Source organism: Candoia aspera, chromosome 2 (genome assembly GCF_035149785.1).
Source record: "Candoia aspera isolate rCanAsp1 chromosome 2, rCanAsp1.hap2, whole genome shotgun sequence".
In the NCBI taxonomy this organism is placed as follows: domain Eukaryota; kingdom Metazoa; phylum Chordata; class Lepidosauria; order Squamata; family Boidae; genus Candoia; species Candoia aspera.
In genome coordinates this window covers 114,850,735-114,869,638 of record NC_086154.1, presented here as the reverse complement: position 1 = coordinate 114,869,638, position 18,904 = coordinate 114,850,735, and the positions used below count along the sequence as shown (strand labels likewise).

The following is an 18,904-nucleotide window of genomic DNA, read 5'->3' as shown; positions in this document are numbered from 1 at the left end:
TTAGTGTGATTTACTTTTAAGTGGTTGTTTAGGACTGTACCTTAAACTAACATTTAGGGTTTGGGGGATTCTTTCCTTCTTTTGTCTATTCACTTTTCCATTTTTCGGTCCTTCTTAGTGTCTACTGTGCAACTGTGAGAAGAAAAGGCAATATTGATAAAAGGCTGTTTAGTGGCCAGGGTTAAGTTGGAGATTGAAAGTAATCTAAACCTTTTTGTCTTCATCAAAAAAGATATTCCAAGCAAGGACACTTATTGCATTTTGTTTAAGAAGGAGAAAATAAATACCCTCTGAATTAAATATCATTTTTAAATCTGTATTTTAGTGAATATGTAAATAGCAGGTAGTCTTCTGTAGCCCTGAGTATTGCAGTTTATTATGTGATGGTATACAGTACTTGTGGTGATTTGAATTTTTCTTTTCTGTAACCTGAATCAGAGTGCATTCTAGAAGTGAAGTGGATTCATCTTTGAAATTTAGCATCTTCCTTGTGTTCTAAATAGGCAGTTGGCAAAAGATTCTCATCTATTTGAGAACTGATCCCATCCTGACCTGCGGCTCAAGGGATTTCAGAGTGGCATACCTGTTTAGCCTCTTGGCCTTCACATGGTTTTCTGCATCCCAAGAAAACTGTATTCTCCTTAAACCCAAATGCATGTTTATTGCCTTGTTAATTGCTCGACAATTTTGCTAATCGGTGTGGTGATGACTGAATGGGCTTTGTTACTTCTGGAAATGGATCTTTAGATGAAGAATGAGAAAAAGAAAATTGAATAGCTACAATATGAGGGTTAAGAAAGTATAGTTTCCAGCTGTTTAACTTTTAGGAAGCAGTTGTAATCATGATGATTTTGGGTTGGCCTTAATAAAAATATTACCAAGCTTGGGTTTGTTTGTTTGTTTGTTTATTTTATCATATTTCTACACAGCCCATCTTGCAAGCTACGCTTAAAATGTAAGGGTTTAAAATGTATATTTATTGTAGTTTGATCAAAGGTTTTACATGTTTCCAGGTAACTTTCAGGCGGAGGTGTTATATGCTGGAGGAATAAAAACTTGCAACTGAAATCTTGTTATATTTGAGAAGGAGGTGGCAGGAAACACCATTTATCTTGGAGAACAACTGGGTTTTGGGCTATAATGGAGGAGAGATTAACTAAAGAAAAAAAAATTCCCCAAAGTACTTTTCAATATTTACAAGTGGCTTTCAATCTGTCCTGTGTTTTGTTTAGCCCAAGGCAGAAAATACTGAGAGGCATTTTTTTTAAGCACACAAACAAGCATAGGGAAATTTGTAGTGGAAGATCAGCAGACCTTTCATTTCTTGGGTGGACAGCAATATCTATAATTTCTGTGTCCTTTGGATGTATGGATAGGGGATTTGTATGTTTGGTGCTTACCAGTCATGACTGAAATATACATACAAAACCCTCACTCAGGAAACTGAGGAACACCCATTGTTTGCTGGGCTGAGAATTGTCTGAAAAGGTTAAAAGAAGTCTATTTGTACGTCTATTACACTGGAACTTTCAAAGTTAGATCAGGCTTTATATGAAAAGAAAAATAAAACTAGCCTATAATTTTCCACAAACACTTTGGGGCTAAAGAGAGTATTGTTGTTATTATGATTATTATTTGAATACCGCAATCCTTAGTGATTGTATAAAGGAAAATAGCATTACAACTTTGTATAATAACATATAGGCGTTTGCATTTGGAGAGTGGTAAAAGTCTTATTGGCTTGCCAAAACCTTTTGGTCCTCAAAGAAGAGATATAGCATTGCTAAGTTGAGACTGTATCTGGGAAGTCAAACTCTTAATTCCACCTATATTACATAGGAGATCTCAGAATAGGAATTCCAGAAAAGGGGTAGCAAAGGGAAGTGTAAGATGTTTGCTAGACATCTTGGTATACAGGAAACAGATTATAAACTGTATGATTAAAAGAAACCCAGATGTCTTAAGCAAAAGAGGATAATGACTGACAGAAAATCATGGGTTCCCTCTAAGATCAGCACCACTTCATGTGATAGGTATTTGACTCAGGATGTAGTGTATATAAGACTATAATCCCTGAAAGAAAAGTTAAATAAAAAGCCTGTGTGAATTATAATTTATAGTAGGGAAGAGAAATTTAGTTCTATAGTTTAGAGCATCTTTACTCAGAAGTAAGTCCTTCTGAAATCAAGGTTTTAATGCCTAAGTAAATAAAGGACTGAGGGGTAGCTAAAAGTTTAGGTCTTATTCTTGTATTGGAATAATCTTTGTCAAACATTTAAAAGCCTAGTGAGTGCCTCTTTTTTATTTCTTGTAATCCTTACGAACATTTGAAGGAAGCTGGAAATGCCCAGTATTGGACAGAGAAGAGGGCCTTTCCACTAAAGAAGAGAGATATTAAGATAGTCTCCAATAGAGAACTGATATCCCCAAAGGTGCATTCTTTGCAAACTGCCTTCTTGCATTTAGTTCTTTCCTTTAAAAATAAATAAATCAATAGATTTAAGCCTAGTGCACATTTATCTGGCACCTACTACTAGTCTTTGTAGTCTTACCAGAGATTCAGAGCATTCAAGAACAAAACTGACGGTGCCATGTACAGCTGATGCTGTTAGTATTGCTTCCCTTGTTGTAGACTGCATACTCTTGGTTCAATCAAGTGAGTCGTTGATATAGATTCCAAAGGAAACACTTTGTCAACTATTGGAGATAGTTGTTATTTATAATGTTTATAATTTCTACATGATAACCAGATTTCTGTTGGCTGCTGGACGCTATAAAACCCAGAACAAGAGAGTTCTTGCTATTACTGACCCTTTGGAGACTCAGATTAAAATAGGAAATTGTGTTTATGGCAATGAAGAACCAACAGAGGAAATGGCTTGATTTCATATATGTAATAGTAGAGTAGCTTTCCTCTGTATCTAACTTACGCTGCATTTTTCAGTGACTCTAGGCATCAGGCTAGAAACTGGAAGACTGTGAGTTCTAGTCCCACCTTAGGCACAAAGCCAGCCAGTCACTCTCTCTCAGATTTAGGAAGCCGGCAAGGGCAAATCGCTTTTGAAAAACCTTGCCAAAAAAACCGCAGGGGCTTGTCCAGGCAGTCACTGACTCGAAGTCACCAAAAAAAAAAAAGGGACAAGCTTCACATCTATAGGACTGAGGTGGCCTTCTTGTATTCTAAAGCCATAATGGTCACCCCTTCTGTACAAAGTGGAATCAGAAGAGAGTGAATTGCTATGAAGTGAGAGGCAGGGAAAGGGGCATTTAATCTTCCTCTTTTTCTCTCTCTGTAATGCTTTCTCTGCCTGCTGCTTTCTCAATCTGCACTTGTTACATGTAGGGCTATTTGTTTTTGTGGCTGAATAAAATACAGTTCTTAGCTAATTTTGCATAGAACAGGATGTGATCTTCATAATGCCTTATTGTCTCTAGTTCATCCAGTGGTAAAGGGGGCAGGAAGAGTAAAAGGAAAAGCAGAAGGCAGTGATGAGCACAGATAAAATTATGTTTGATGTATTGTTTGTAAATAGCAAAATAACTTGGACTATCTTTGAAGGTTTTTAAAACTATAAATTGGGCAACAATAATGAGTTCTTCCAGTTCCATGAGAAGCATTTCTAGTGGGTTAATTGCTCAGTTGCATCTTTATTCAGATGATGAGATGAAAACTAGAACTGTTCCTAAATGGAGGCTTGTTTACACAGTTATTGATTTAGAAGCTATTTGAGGCAGTCTGTCTGCATGAAAAATGAATTCCATGTGAGTCCAGCCATATTGCCCTCTCCCCAGTTTGGCTTCCTGGTTTGAATTATTCCCAGCTCATTTATTTTTGAAAGGGGCCCTGTACTGTACACACATCTGTGTATCCAAACTAGCATTCTTTACCAGAACATTAGCTTGGATGAAAGAAGTGAATCCAGAGCAGTTGATTAGGCTAACTCTTTCAACTTCTTTTAGCTTCTATTACTTTCAGCAGGGCTGCAATTGGTGTGGGGGGGGGGGGCAAGTGGGGCATGTGCCCCAGGTGCCGCGCTGGGGGGCGTGCCAAAATGAGTGCTGGGGAGGCGCCAAAATGGGTGTGAAATCCATGTTTTCTCTGGTGACACAGACCCTAGTTGCAGCCCTGACTTTCAGATCCCTCATATAAATTAAAGATGGAGGAGACTTAACTGGCTACAGAAGAATTGAATACAGATAATGATTTCTCAAGATGGAACACTGATTGCATAGAGCTACGTACAATAGTAGCCTGTGTATATATGTGGGTGTCCATCCTGCCATAGCGCTTAGACATTTTCGTAACAAGCAGAGATGGGCAAGAGGTTCTTCCGGTATTAATTTTAATGTTCAAAATATGCATTGCCAGACCAACCTTGCCTACTATTCCATGTTCCTGGGCAACAAAAAGAAAATGAAGAGAAAGAAAAATTATTTTGGCAAAGGAGGATAGGGCAAGTCACAGCAAGCATCAGAATCAAGCCTCATTTCTGGTAGAAAATGGTACTCTAAGGATTCTTGCCTGCAGAGTATAATTTTTCCCCAGAGCAGGCCTCTCCCAATTTCACTACAGGCTCTGCACTCTCTAGCCTTTCCTCGTAATTTGTTGTGGTGGTTGTGGGCAGAGAGAAAAAAGGTAACAGCAGTGGATGGGGATTCTGCTATGAGTAGAATCAATGCAGCTCACAGCAGTTCAAACAGGATTGCTTGCATAATCAATCACCGCTGCATCAAATCCTCCTTTTATCCCTAAAAACAACCCCCCTGAAGTATAAGCAGTATTTTTGCAAAAAAGTTGTATATGTTTCAGTGGGGCTTTCCATGCCTTATCTAATGCCTGTGATAGCATGATTCTCTTGCTTCTCCCCTTGCTCCCCGTTGGCCAAAGTATATTTTGTTTTACTACAGCAAGTGGCAGTACTTAGTTGAACTTGCCTGACCCTCCCACCTCCCAAAGTTAAGCCGGGTAAGAGCAGGTTAGTGGTTAGATGGGAGACTCTACAGCTGAAAAAACTGAAGGAAAAGAAAGCTATGGCAAATCCACATACGGTCAGACGCAACTTAAAGTAGTTCTTATCTTAAGGTTTTGATTTAAATATTTTTAAGGACTTTTATTTGTAATGAAAGAAGAATCACATTTCTGTGTGTTGCTAATTCAGTTGCTTCTTTCAAATGGGAGAAGTGCTGTTGTTTGGTAGTGAAATTCACTAATCCAGAAGCTGCTTGCTATGAAGTCCAGGGTCCGTTTCATCACTCTGAAGCTGCACAGGAATATATTGGAGTTAGGAAAATGGAAATTATAGGACTCCTCCCTTAGACACAGAAAAAGGCAGTACCTTTCTCCTTTTCACAAGCCTCCTTATAACCAGTGTCATCTTAACAAGTCTTCCTTCTCTGAGTGGAAGAGCATGGCAGGAAAGCGCATGTCCAGTTTGATAGGTGAGTATGTGTAAAACCCAGTGCTTGGACCAGATTCAGCTTCCTGCCATGGTCTCCTCGGATGGCTCATTTTCTGAGGAAGGGGATGAATAGTGGATAGCTCTGGAAGCCACTGAGCCAGACCCCAGCATGCGGATCAGAGAAGACCCACAAGCCCAGGGCCTCAGACTCCAGTTTAGATTCTTTGGCACAAGCTCCACGTTCCTGAAAGTACCAGCCCCACAGAGTAGAATATCTACAAGCCACAGAAGTACCAAATGGTAGGGAAGAGCTTCATGAGAGCAATGGTCTACTGTACTCAATACTTGCTGTTGTTTGCAAATTACCCTGCCTTCTGAGCAAGGCTAATACATGCTGACCAAACTGCAGTGGGGCTTGAGGATTCTGTTGTATAAAAGCACTCCGTATGAAAAACCTCTACTGTTGAAACATTTCTTGTACAACCTTGCCTTGTGCTTGTGGGCCCAAGACTCTGGTTCATCTGATTCACCTGGCTTTCTAAGCACTGACTTCTTTCAGTATCTTTTCTACCTTATCCTGTGTTCTTAATGGCACAGCCTCTGCTATTCTGAATTCTTGGATGGAATTTAACTATCCTTGCCATATTCCCTCAGCTGTAAGTACTGTACTGTCATGTGCTCCTGCATTTGGTCTATTAGCTTTTTTGTTTTGTTTTGTTTTGTTTTTTTGCTTGGACAGTACACAGGTCATATCAGGCTACATTTCCATTGGGCTCTCAGTATGGTGGTGAAGAGGAAGTTGCTCCAATTGTCCAGGGATAAATAATTGTTGGCACAGAGAATTCTACAGAATTATTTTGCTATTCCTTGTTCCCATCAGGAATGAGGTTTAATTATATATGCCTATCAGCATAGTATAATTGCCTCCTGAGGCAGTCTAGGTAGCTTGTATGCATTTGCAAACTGCTGAAATTATTGTTGCTTCAACTTGGACTAACAATAACCCATGTCAGAGAGATGGGCAAGTATATGCAAGTGGATTCATCACTCTGAGTGCTCTACTGTTACTAGTTTGTATATGATAGGAAATTCAAACAAATTGTCATAGAAATTGCTGATAATTGTAAAAAGCTGCTGATCCAGAAGGTTAAATTGTGTGTCCTGAACTATATTGAACCAGGTTGTGTTTGAGAAGCATATTTCTTAATTCAGTGGGACAATAAAACCGAGGTTTAACTTCATCTAGGCTGGACTAATGAGGCATCTAGGATTATGTATGTAAGTACTATTATGTAAAGGTGGTGAGTGTGCCTGTGTGTTTTATTTCAAGGTAGTTTGTCAAACCCTATGGGATGAATTTACTCATTCATTTTGTAAACACAGGTTTTAAGTGTGTGCATTTGCTAAATCAGTTTGTCATCACAGGTTCTTAAGAGATACCAGCTGATGGCAGATAAATGCCTTTTGAAGGTTGCTTAAGATAATAAAGAGCAAGTAAGGAAGTCCTTAATTTGTTGGTGTGTTTCTATAGCATATCTGTATGGCTAGTACACACACATTTGTTCTTGTTAAACATCTGTAATTGATTTAAAGAAAGAGATGAAAACAAGAGGGGAGCCAGCAGGCTATTTCATGATTGTAGAAATTATAATGGGTATGCAACTGGATTATAGCCAAACTGGGATAATCCCTGGTATAGAGAAGAATGGAAAAGCATACACAATTAAGATCCATCAATGACAATATCACTTCAATACTGCATCTTAAACTACTTCAGAAATATTAAAACAGTCTTTTTTTCTCTTTCCTACTTTTTTTGAATTGGTTTGATATATAGTCCCTTTCTCCTCAAGTTTTCCTCAATGAGGTGTGTGTGCACTCATCGCCTCTGTAACTGAGTCCATCCACCTTGTTTCTGATCATCCTTTTCTTCTCTTTCCTTCCACCTTTCCCAGCATTAGAGCCTTTTTCAGAGAGCTGGGTCTGCACGTAATATTGAAGTAGGATAATTTGAGCCTGGTCATTTGTGCCTTGAGTGAGAACTCTGGGTTTGGTTGTTCAGTGATCCATTGAAACTAGTACAAGTGAATAAAAACGGGTGTAATAATATATTCTGAAAAACATTTAATAGAAATCACTCCAACCAATATAATTAATTATATTCTATGGAATGATCCGCCCCCCCCCCCATACATGACAGGCCCAAAGCCGTAAGACCTGGCTCTTCCCCCAGGCATTAGGGGCCAGTTGAATGAGAGTCCCCTTTTGGTTGTACTGTTATGTTGCCTGGTCGCCATTTTTTATTTTAAAATTTATTTACGTATTATATATCTTTAGTGTTATATGCTTTTGGGGGGAGGGGTTGGTTTATTATTATGGTTTTTTAATGCTGTATGCTGCCCAGAGTTACATCGTTTGAGTTGAGCAGTCTTATAAATCTTGTCAATAAATAATAAATAAATAGGGACAAGGCCAGGTCCAAAGCTTCCACAAATATGGATGTGATTCTTCAAAGAAAGCCAGTGCAGGCTATATTTCTAAGCCTAGGTTAGCTCTCCTGCTGACTCAAAACTCTTCCTGCTTGCCTTGGTTAGAATTCAGTTCATCAATTTGTATATAATCCATCTCTGGGTTTAGACAAGCCCCAGACTCACTCTATTCTGTTTCCTTGGCTGTCCTGGTTCTCTCAATATATTCACCAGTCTCAAATGCCTTCTTGAAAGAATTCCTTTACCCGGTTATATAGGTGCCTGTTACTCTAGCTGTTGCTGCTGCTGTCCAGAATAATTTCTTTTGATCTCATACTGATATCCTCCGTATATTTGTAATTTCTATTCTTAATCTAAGAAAAGTCAATACCAATCTTTACTTTTCCTCAACATAAAACAGCAACAATTATATATTGGTATACTCATTGGCCTCAAGTAGATAAATCATGGCTACCTAAAATAGTAAATTGGGGAAAAAAATGCTTTGGTGTTACATATTTTTGTAGTCTTCCATCATAAAGAGCCAGAAAACAGCAAGTGGGATGAAGGCCTAATACTGGAATGGTTCTACCATATATGTCATACATGAGTACACCTGAAAACAAGATACTTACAGAAGGTTCTCTCCCCAGATTTATTACAAGGGAAAAAGGATTAAGCTACAGAAATCTTGGCAACTGAATACTTTCATTTTTAGGACCCAATCAATCTCTGAATTTGGTAGGGTGGAGCTTTCTTCATTCTCTTGGTACCAATCCTTTGAGGAGCAGGAGAGGCAGTTATCACCTTTCCAGATAATGGAAGAATGACCAGATGTTCTGAACTTGCATGTTTTCCAAGCCACCATTCTCTGTTCCAGGCACTAAAAAGACCATAACACCATGGCACCGTTTTAACCCACCCACCCCAGTTCTTCACAAACCCAATAATCTTCTGCCAGCCGTGAAGTGCTAAGAACAGGTAGGAAACATCAATCAGTTCTCCTGCCAGTTGGCACAGTTCCTGGATTGTTAAAGATCCTTTTCCCCCCACTCCACACCCAAAATAATTTGCTAGTACTACATACCCAATCCTTACTTTCAGTCTAAGTTGTGTGTATTTGACCTCTTGCCAAAGAGAGCATGCACAAAATTATTTCGGGGGGAAGCCACCCTGTTGTGAAGGCACCATTCCTTCTATTCGTATATAAAGGCTTCTGCTGGTTGTAGTTCTGGTGAGGTAGAGTGGCAGTATTTTGCAGCCAGATACTTTTCACAGTAATTCTAACCATGGTTGTATGGTAATAATAATTTTCCTGGGCTCATAGTTTCAAAGAGTTGGATGGGGCCATTTAGTCCAATCTCTTGCTCTGTGCAGAAACCCAAATTAAAGCATCCCTGCCAAGATGACTGCCTGGCTGTCACTTTAACAGATCCAGTAAAGGGGAACCCACAGGCTCTCTGGGCAATTAGATCCCTTTTTGAAATGCTCTTCCTGTTAGGAAGTTTTTTTCCCCTAACATTTAAGCAGAAGCTATCTTCCTATAGCTTCAGTCCATTATTCTGTTCCTGCACTCTGGCGCATGAGAGAACAGTCTTGGGTTTCTTCTATGTAAGATTCTTTTCATGTATTTGAAGAATGCTACCACATCCCCCTTGATTTGTCTTTTCTCAAGACTAAACATAAACCAGCTTCTAGAAAAACAGACTGCTCACAATGCTGCCGAAGTCCAGGCCCACCCAAGATATTTAACTGATAAGATAGCATTTTTTCCAAACCCATTTTAAGAAAAATAGCAAGGTTGCTTCAGTGTTGGTGGTGAGACAGAAGTAGGGAAGAATTTCTGCCTCAAAATGGCAAGACTGGCAGATTATTTTAGGGAGTGCAGGGCAAGTCACACGACACAAAGAGTATTTCCCATAGCTTGCCTCTATGCAGTGTTTCTCAACCTTGGGCACTGTAAGATGTGTGGACTTCAACTCCCAGAATTCCCCAGCCAGCCATTGCCATGCTGGCTGGAGAATTCTCGGAGTTGAAGTCCACACATCTTAAAGTGCCCAAGGTTGAGAAACACTGCTCTTACGTGCTGCCTGAAGCAGCCTTGTCATTGTAAGAAGGGACAGACCTCACCCCGATAAAAATCGTTCTAGCTTTTAAGTCACATGACTTTTTTTAAAAAATTACTTTGCAGCAGGGCTGGGGTGTCTCTAGAACTGGATACTTTAGACTCTAATTTTTATCAGCAGTCAGTGGCCATGGAGGAAGGGTATTGCAGTCCATCTTATAGAGGTATACAGGTTGTATATTTGATGGTTAACTCTGCACATAACTTGGAATGGTGTAACAATCTTCTCCCTAGAGGCTATCAGCAGGTTAGGTGTAGTAGAGAAGTGGTTGAATGTGTAAAAATTAATGTACTTTTTGTTTTGTACATTTTCAACATCAAGCAGTTTCAATATCAAATAATAGCGCAAGATGTTTATGTTCATTTCTTAAGTCAATTACTTTGAGTTGTTCCTATATCCCATGTTATATTTAACTATTCAGTGTTAAGATTAGGGCCCAATCTAATAATGTTATTAACTGTCTTAAATTATATGCATATCAGCATCTTAATAAAACAGATGCTATGCCTGCTTTTCTGTGTGAATCCAAATTGCACTTGGCTTGTATGTGTGAAACCAGCTTCTAAAATTTTATTGGCTTAAACCAGAATCATCTGTTCGGAAACAGCTGAAACTGAAACAGAAAAGTGGCTTTTGTTTGATATCCTGGAAATTGGGAGCAAATAGGAGGTTGGATGAAAGATAATGCCTCTACCTCCGTAACTTTAAATAAGGATGTTTTAATAAATGAAACAGGAAAATGGTTCTCGAAATAAGTTATTTTGTTACCTGTAGTTACCTCTCCACATAATCACCACAATTCACTATGTACTTCTGCCAACCACAGAGAAGCTTCTTAAAGCCATCATGGAAACTTCACTCTTCAACCAAAGAGATCCAATTTTACAACCGCCTCTTGGATGGTTCATGAGGTGTGAGGCCACATGTTGCAGCAAAAATTCCTTCTTGTGTTTGTGAACTCTGCTTAATAATTGTTTCAAAGTTTTGTATGCTGCAGTGTGGCACTCTGAGTTGATAATGGTGCCAGGTTCAAGGAAATCGACATGAATAGCATCTTCTGCATCTCAAAAAGTGTAACTCTGAGTTTTCCAGCCTAAGCCTAGATTCTGAATTTTTTTTTTCCAGAGGTGAAGCTTTGTGATGATTTTCCATAGACTGGCGCTTCATTTCTGGGTCATAATGATGAGCCCATGTTTCATCAGCTGTCATAATGCCATGAAGAAATTCCTCACCTTCATTCTCATGGTGAGACAACACTTGCTGACGAATTTCAACTCTTGAAGCTTTTATCTCTGCTGTCAGCAAACGAGGATTCATCTTGCACAAATCTTCAGATATTGAAGAACATCAACAGTGTGACCTACATATTACTGTGAAAGCTAAGCTTGATAATGGTTTCCCTTTGAAGATCCTAAGATGGTCCTTAATCAGTTCATCAGACTTTTCTCATGTGAAACTCATTAGTTGTTGTCACAACTCATCCACTTCATTTTTTTTTGATCACACATATCAGCTCTTAACTGGTTCACCATCTATACATTTTTTTGTCCAGGGACACACAGTACTCTTGTCAACACAGTCATCTACCATAAACAACCTGCATTCAGTGGTCAATTTCAGTTGGAGGGGATCCTTCGGCAGTCAAAAATTCAAGCATGACTCATTGCTCAAAGTGCACAGATGACTATTCAGAACTGAGGGTGGAAGATATCTTCCTTCGTTTTGTCTTCACAACAACCCTGTGATTTAGATGAGACTAAAATATAGTCCTTGGCTATAGATCTCTAACCTTTGAACACTCTTACCCATCTTCCACATCATGGTCTCTAGGTGTTATTTCCATTCTCTCCGGCCAGCTTGGCTACTCTGCAGTTTTTCTTGGGTACAGGGTCTTTGGGGCCTTGCTGAGTGTGCTTGTAACTGCCTCCATTCATTTGGATGTGTTTATCTTAGTAATTAATTCAGGGAAATAGCCTGTTGTTTGTGTCAAGAAAGGGTAAGCTTATAAAGGTAGTCTTCGCTTAGCAACTGCCTCAGACAGTGACCGTTCACAGTTACAACAGTGATGAAAAAGTAACTTTGCGAGCAATGCCCACATTTATGACCTTCGCAGGTCTGTAAAGCAAAGGAAAGCTGAAGTAAGAACATAAACACAGTCAGTTACATGATTTGTCACTTAGCGACTGCTTTGCTTAATGACCAAGTTGCCAATCCCGATTGTGGTCACTTAATGAGGACTACCTGTAGTTTGAAGGCATGAAGTTTTCCTAAATACTTTGAACTTCTATCAGATTTTTTTTGTCTGAAGTTCAAACAAACTGGAAATTAGAAATAACTGCTTAAAAATTTTAAATCATGTTTTAAATCCTAGAAAGGGCAAAATGTGAGTCTTTGTATGAGAATGCCAATATTTTGCAGTTGGAGTGCCTTTAAAAGTGTTGTCTGTGACAATGTTGATGTGAAATGAAATATCCTTTTCCCTTCAAAAGTGTTTCTACTACTCTTTTCCAATAGGATCATAAAAAATCAAATACAGCCACTCACTAATTAGCATATATTATTAAGTATGTCTATATCTGCAGGCACATTTACATACACCAGGAGGTATCTACTTGCTTGCAAGAAAGGATTTTCTGGCAAATTGTATTTTTATTATTTTTTTCCATTTCTTCTGGCTTTATGAATTTTTAAGACTACTGAAGTTTAGTAAATTGGATGGCTGGAGTTGACAGCTCAAACTAAAATATCTTAATGCCCACAATTGTCCTATGGAGTCTGCTTTCCATTTTTCAAAATAACACTGCACCAATCTCCTAAGATCTACATTCTTGCATGGCATCTGATAAGATTTTAGTCATTTTAAATGATTTTTTTATACACATATACCCACATTTTCAGACATACTTCTTCCCCCTGCTTCTTGACAGCTGCAGCATCATTTAAAATTGCATAATGGGGTCCACTGCTTGAAAAAGTCACTCACCCCTGCACTAAGCTACAGTTTAGCTATTGCTTGTCGAATCAACTACAATTACTCAGTTTATACAACATGCTAAGCCATAAACATGATTTACAAATCACAGTAGCGGTGATCACAGTCACACAAGATAATGAGCCAAACCAAACAAACCAGATCATGTCTTAGCATGATGTATGCGAACAAGGAATATGTGGTTCTCTGGTTATTAAGAGCAACAAAAGTAATTGTGTTTGTTGGCCACAGCTACTCTGAGTAAGATTGCTGGCCAATAGAGATAGATGGATGAATAAGGCAATGGCTGGAGCAGCTGGCGGGTTTATAGTCCATATAGAATTGTCTGATGTGTGTTTGTGTGATTTGCGTACAGTCTTCTACTGGTATTAACAAATGATGGAGATAGCTTTAAACTGCTGGACTACATGAATACACCTAGGATTTTCTATAGTTCTGCAGAAATGCATTTCTAAAACATGGATTGTGCTAAGAGTGTAGCTGTTCAATGTGTTAATTTATTTGTGCCATGGATGACTACGTCCTGCTCCCCCCCCCTTTTTTTTTTTCCTTGTTAAATTTCTGCTGAGGCTGTGATGGCAACCAGAATGCAATATCTTCTAGCAGGAATACTGCAGATCTCTGCCCCTTTCCTGCTGCATTGATAAATCTTGTCTGTGCAGCATTCTTTGCAGTTATTCCAGAGGAAGGGGCAGAACTCCAGCCCTACTTCCGAATCACTGAGAGGCTTTGGTTGTGAGCTCACCATGTAATAGTTATGGATGGTGTTCTTCCTGTTCATGTGATAAACAATTAAAGAACTATAAAAGAGGAAAATCACTAAGATCCACCAATAGGATACCTAAAAATGTACCTAACTCATTTAAAGCAAATTTTTGGTATAATGATTTTTCCTCATTAAGTTTCAGAATGACTTGATTCTGTTTCATTTTGCCAGGGGCTGAATCATCACAACAGAAAAGGACAAAAGTATAAAGAGTTTAATTAAATTTATAAGGCTGTTTATAGGGCTACCAGGTTTGGGCTGCAAAGGTCCAGACGGACAATAGACGTCAGCAAAGACCTGCAGAAAGCTCTAAAATTTATTCCCATTTTGTGGTCATCAAAAGTTTTGTGACTTAGATCTGATGGCCCTAATTTTGCATGATTGGCATTTGTAAGTGAAGAATTGTACAAGGATTGAACCCTTCATTTTCCCAAAAGGGGAATGGGGAGTGGGGGGAGGAAAGTGACAAGCCCTAAGCAAAAGTGGTAGCTGTTTGTATAACCAATTTATTTATTTAGCAAATGTATATAGCCGCCCATCTCACCAAAAGCGACTCTGGGCGGCGTACAACAATCAGGTAAAACGGCCAATATAAAAACAACATAAAAATATAAAAACCGTATTCATAAATATCATAAAAACCAAGCTACATTATTTATTAAGCAAATTTATATATCTCATCAAAAGCGACTTTAATTTATAACTTTCTCTTGAAGGATATTCAGGGGGCACTGGTCTTTTGATACTGAAAGTTCATAGAGATCGTAGCTTGCCATCTCCTGGCTCAACTTGCTTTCCAGATGTTTTCTAGGATGTGGGGAGCCATTATTTTTGTAGATAAAGACAAAAACATGATAAAGGCACGTGAGGCAAGAGTGAATTAGCTGGAAACCATAAGTAGAATATAAAGAGGGTCATTAATTTGGCAATTCCTCTTTACTTTCCAGATGCCCAGGAAATGTGTGATGATGTCTAGGGATATGTTGTGAAGCAGAACCCCTGGCTACCTCTGTTCTGATCTCATATCACCTTTCCAATCCTCAGAGTGCTCCCACCTCTTACGGGCAGCTCCTGTGTCATGGGAGGCAAAGTATGGGAAATGCTTTCTCTCTTCTTGTTCTTAGGTCAGTGGCAAGGAAGCATATTTCCAGCACACACACTAGTTCTTTTCTCATTCCATCAAACTCATCTGTTGTCAGCTGCCCAGAGACACTTAGGTGAGATGGGCAGCCATACAAATCAAACAAAATAAACAAACAAACAAACATAATCAACTAGCATCAAGCAGACTCAAAGATTATTTTTTCTGTTCCTATTTTTTTAACCAATAGATAAAATAATAATTTAATCAATAAAGTATTCTACATTAGCTCTCTGTACTGGAATGTAGCAGAAATATGCAGAGAACATTTTCTGGATTGTAGTATTTCAGAGTGGTGGTAAGATCTGAAGTTGTACAAGCTAGCATGATGAAGATGGCATAAATACAGTTAGTCCTGATTCATGACTCTCCATTACTCAACAATTTATTACAGTCTCAGAGCATCTGCAACATTTATTTTGCTTACGTGCTGCTCCATTTCCAAAACTTCCAACCAGCTTACCAACAATCTGAAACTGAAGTCTAAAAAAGCAATAACCTAAAAAAGTAACAAAGCCTTGATGTATCACGATTGAGATGTGTCTCTGAATTGCCATGTTTTTATGGTTGTCTGAAAGTGGAATAGGGGATGGTCTGAATATCTGGGGTGGGGGTGGGGCTGTTCCAGAGGTAGGGACCATTGCTGAGAAGGCTTAAGCACATAGTTCCTGTAGATGACATTCCTTCAGATCTGGGACTCTAAGCAAGCCATCTCTGTTAGATTTCCCTGGAAGAACAGGATCAACTCAAAGAAGCCCTGAGCCACATAGATCTTTAAAGTGAAGATGAGCACCTTGAATAGCCCTCAGAAACTGTCTGACAGCCATTGCAGCTCCCACAGTAATGGTATTACATGGGTGAACCTAGGTGCTTCCACAGCTACTTGGGCTATTACATGATTAACAGCTGAAGTCTTAGAAAAGATTTTAAGAGCAGCCCCATATGCAGAGAATTGCAGTAGTCCAGCTGCGAGGCGACAAGGGCACAAATAACCAAGAACGAAACTTTCTGTTGCAGAAATAGCTGCAAAATGACACACAATGTGTAATTGTGTGAAGGCCCTCCTGGCCACAGACTCCATCTTTTACTCAAGCAGAAGGTATGAGTAGTATGATACAAGCATTAGCTAAATTCTGCTATTTTGGAAGCTAAAGACGTTAGTGCAACTTTTTAAACCTCATTACTCAAAACCATGTACTTTAACTTAATGCAAAAATGGTTCCACTTTTGCTATACCCTGGCTCTGTAAAAAGTACAATAGATGTTTAATGGCATTCAGTATGGAGATACAATGGATTGAAACTTCATTGACGACTGAGTGCAGTGTTTCCTTGCTTGTGCTAGTGACTATTTTCCTTTAAAACTGATAAAATAATGGAAATACATTGTAAATGTTAACACTTTTTATGATTTTGGAGACATAAAAAAGAAAAGTAGCTTTTTGGGGGGGTTATTTGTTCCTCAAATATATATTTTTTGTGTTCACAATGAGAGATGTCAATTATATGCTGTCTAATGAATATGAGATCATTAAAGATTATATTTTTCTTTTGCCATTTGTCTGCTTTATGCTAGGATAAGTCCTCCCTCATTCCCAAACAATATTGGGGCAAGGGGACCTTAACCGGCTTTTTTAAATAGTAAAATTGATTTCACGAAGCTGTCCAGACAATCAAACTCAGTGTCTTCCACTGCATACTAAGTGTTTTTGAAGGAGTGACTGTAAAAAGAATGAAGCCCAGAATATTGTTCTGGTCTGATTATGGAATAGATTGTGACATTCCATATGGGATGAAGATGTACTGACACCAAGGATTTATTTTCCGGTAAGTTGGTTTGAGGGTTATAGTCCTGTTAGCTGAGGAGTTGTTGCGTAGTAAGGGTACATCACTGTTTTGGAAAACCAAGTTGGTTTTAAGAGTGGCATTGTTTCTGATTTAGCTGGTAGGCAACTGGACGTATCACATGGTGTACGTACAGTTTGTTTGTGAAATTGTCTACCGGGTCATATTCTCTTTCGTATACCCATCTGGGAGGCAGATGTGGATGGAGCGTGCTGTTCTATGCTGAAATACTCTGCAGGTAATCTGCATTAAAGTACACTGTCTGCTGCAGTGAGTTAAAGCAGCATTATAGCAGGAAGAAAACACACAATTTTGTTTGATTCCCATTGTGTTGTCAACAGTCTCTATCTATAATACATAAAGAAAACCATTTCTCTCCTTAGTGGCCATCATAGTTATGTTGCTGGGCTTCCTTGGCCTTCTCACTGCAGATTGTTGTACTGACTGCTACTTTTATAGGTTGCTCTGCCTTCAGTGAAGGGACATTAAATCCTTTATTTCGTCCCTCTTTTGTCTCTGTGTATTGGAGTATTGGATGCAGTTTAAATTGCATGCTGGGTTTTGTGTTTGCAGAAAGAGGCAAATGCTTCTGTGTATAATCTGTCTTGCTACACTATTCTGTTGCAAAGGTAATTAGGAGTCCTGTGGTAGCTCCATCTCTATCTTTGAAACAACAAGGCTCATGAAGCTTGATTCAGGGACCTCATTATCTTTATTTTTTAAAATAAGTTTTTTATTTAACTTCCATGAAGTTACCATGGTTACCCCCATACTTGGTGGCTTCTTTGCCTCTCTCTTACCTTAAATGCAGCTGTGCTGCCACTAAGAATTAAAACATCAACAATGGAAACATCCCTCATGTCAACCAGCCATAAATCCTGTTTATGTTCCTCACCAAGAGAGAAGCTGCAGCAGCGGCAGTTCAGAGGAAACCACAGAACAGGGAATGTTTTAATGCTGTCCTCCCAGGACTGTTAGAATAGCAAAATGTCTCTATCTCCCATGCTAGAATAATTACAGGCAGTAGAAAAGAAAACATAGAATAAAATGCAGAGAAAATGTTTCTCTCCTCCCAGCAGAGGTACTTTGCTGCCTTGTCATGCATGGCAATTCAGCAATAGATTTGATGCACTGTATGTGGCTCATGTGTCCTTTATCCCCTTGTTTTTAGTAGCCATGAATGCCATATAGCTTCACTTTACTGTATGCCACTTTCTGTCCCAGGTACCATTTTGATTTCTCATAAATATTGCGTCTTGTTCAGAGTCAGACCATATGCCCATTCAAAACAGTACTGTCTGCTAGGAAAAGTCATTGCCAACTAGAGTTTGGGGCATCATTTTTTCCTGAAATCTTTCTCCCCATTCAGTTTTTTACATAAGAGTTTTCAGGGATCCAGCTTCTGAAAATTTGGGTGCAGATCAGGTGCTCTGTCACTGAGCTATGGATCTTCTTATTCTATACACTCTTCTCAAGCTATGAGAAGTAACCTCTATGTTTCCTTCCTGACAAACCGTGACTGACATTTTAGAGATAGGCTTCTCATATTGCCTAACAGAGAAATATTCCATTAATTAATTTATTCTCCTTTTTCTGCATATAGAAAAGAGAGATTTAAGACCATGTGTGAAGTAGCACATTTCTCTGTTAATATACAAATCCATGCATCTGAGTTGTGTGCCTCTGTTGAAATGGTTGGAAGCATCTTCCTTACCTGATGTTACATGAAACAAGTTATCTGTGATTACGGCAACACTGAGGGCAGAATTATTGATAGAACCTTCATTTCCCTTGCAAGAAGGAAGTTCTTTGTGCTTTGAATAAAATAGATCTTAAGAGTCTACCTTTATCAACCTGCATCTAAAGGACATATAATTTACTTCTCAATAAATACTTAATCATGTTTTACTGGAATTTTCAGAGAGAAAAAGGTCAATAGCCAGTTTATTTTAGTTTTGGGGGAAAAGGGGGGGGGCTTGAGTCTGTCTTGACTCTTGGCAAGTACATAAACAAGCCCATGCAGTTTTCTAGGCAATATTTTTTGAAGTGATTGGCTAATGCCTTCTTCCAAGGGCAGAGAGAAAATAACTGGCCCAAGGTCATCCATTGGCTTATGTGCCTAAAGGAGAGCTAGAACTCAGATCTCCCCATTCCTAGTTGAGTGCCTT

General features: G+C 38.9%; 2 protein-coding genes across 3 annotated transcripts in view; one reads left to right on the top strand and one right to left on the bottom strand.

Moving 5' to 3' along the window:
* RBFOX3 (RNA binding fox-1 homolog 3) overlaps positions 1 to 18,904 on the top strand; it is a 402,758-nt gene that overhangs the window by 3,246 nt on the left and 380,608 nt on the right. Inside the window, exon 1 of one of the 2 annotated variants that reach the window (XM_063293357.1) lies at positions 1,879 to 2,432. The exons of the other annotated variant lie outside the window; for it this stretch is intronic. The gene's annotated coding sequence lies outside the window, so the exon portion shown is untranslated. Of the gene's footprint in view, positions 1 to 1,878; positions 2,433 to 18,904 lie in introns of those variants that run through there. 2 annotated transcript variants of the gene reach the window in all.
* The window catches only part of LOC134490049 (serine/arginine repetitive matrix protein 1-like), a 58,745-nt gene that overhangs the window by 25,142 nt on the left and 14,699 nt on the right, over positions 1 to 18,904 (bottom strand). The window lies entirely within an intron of this gene.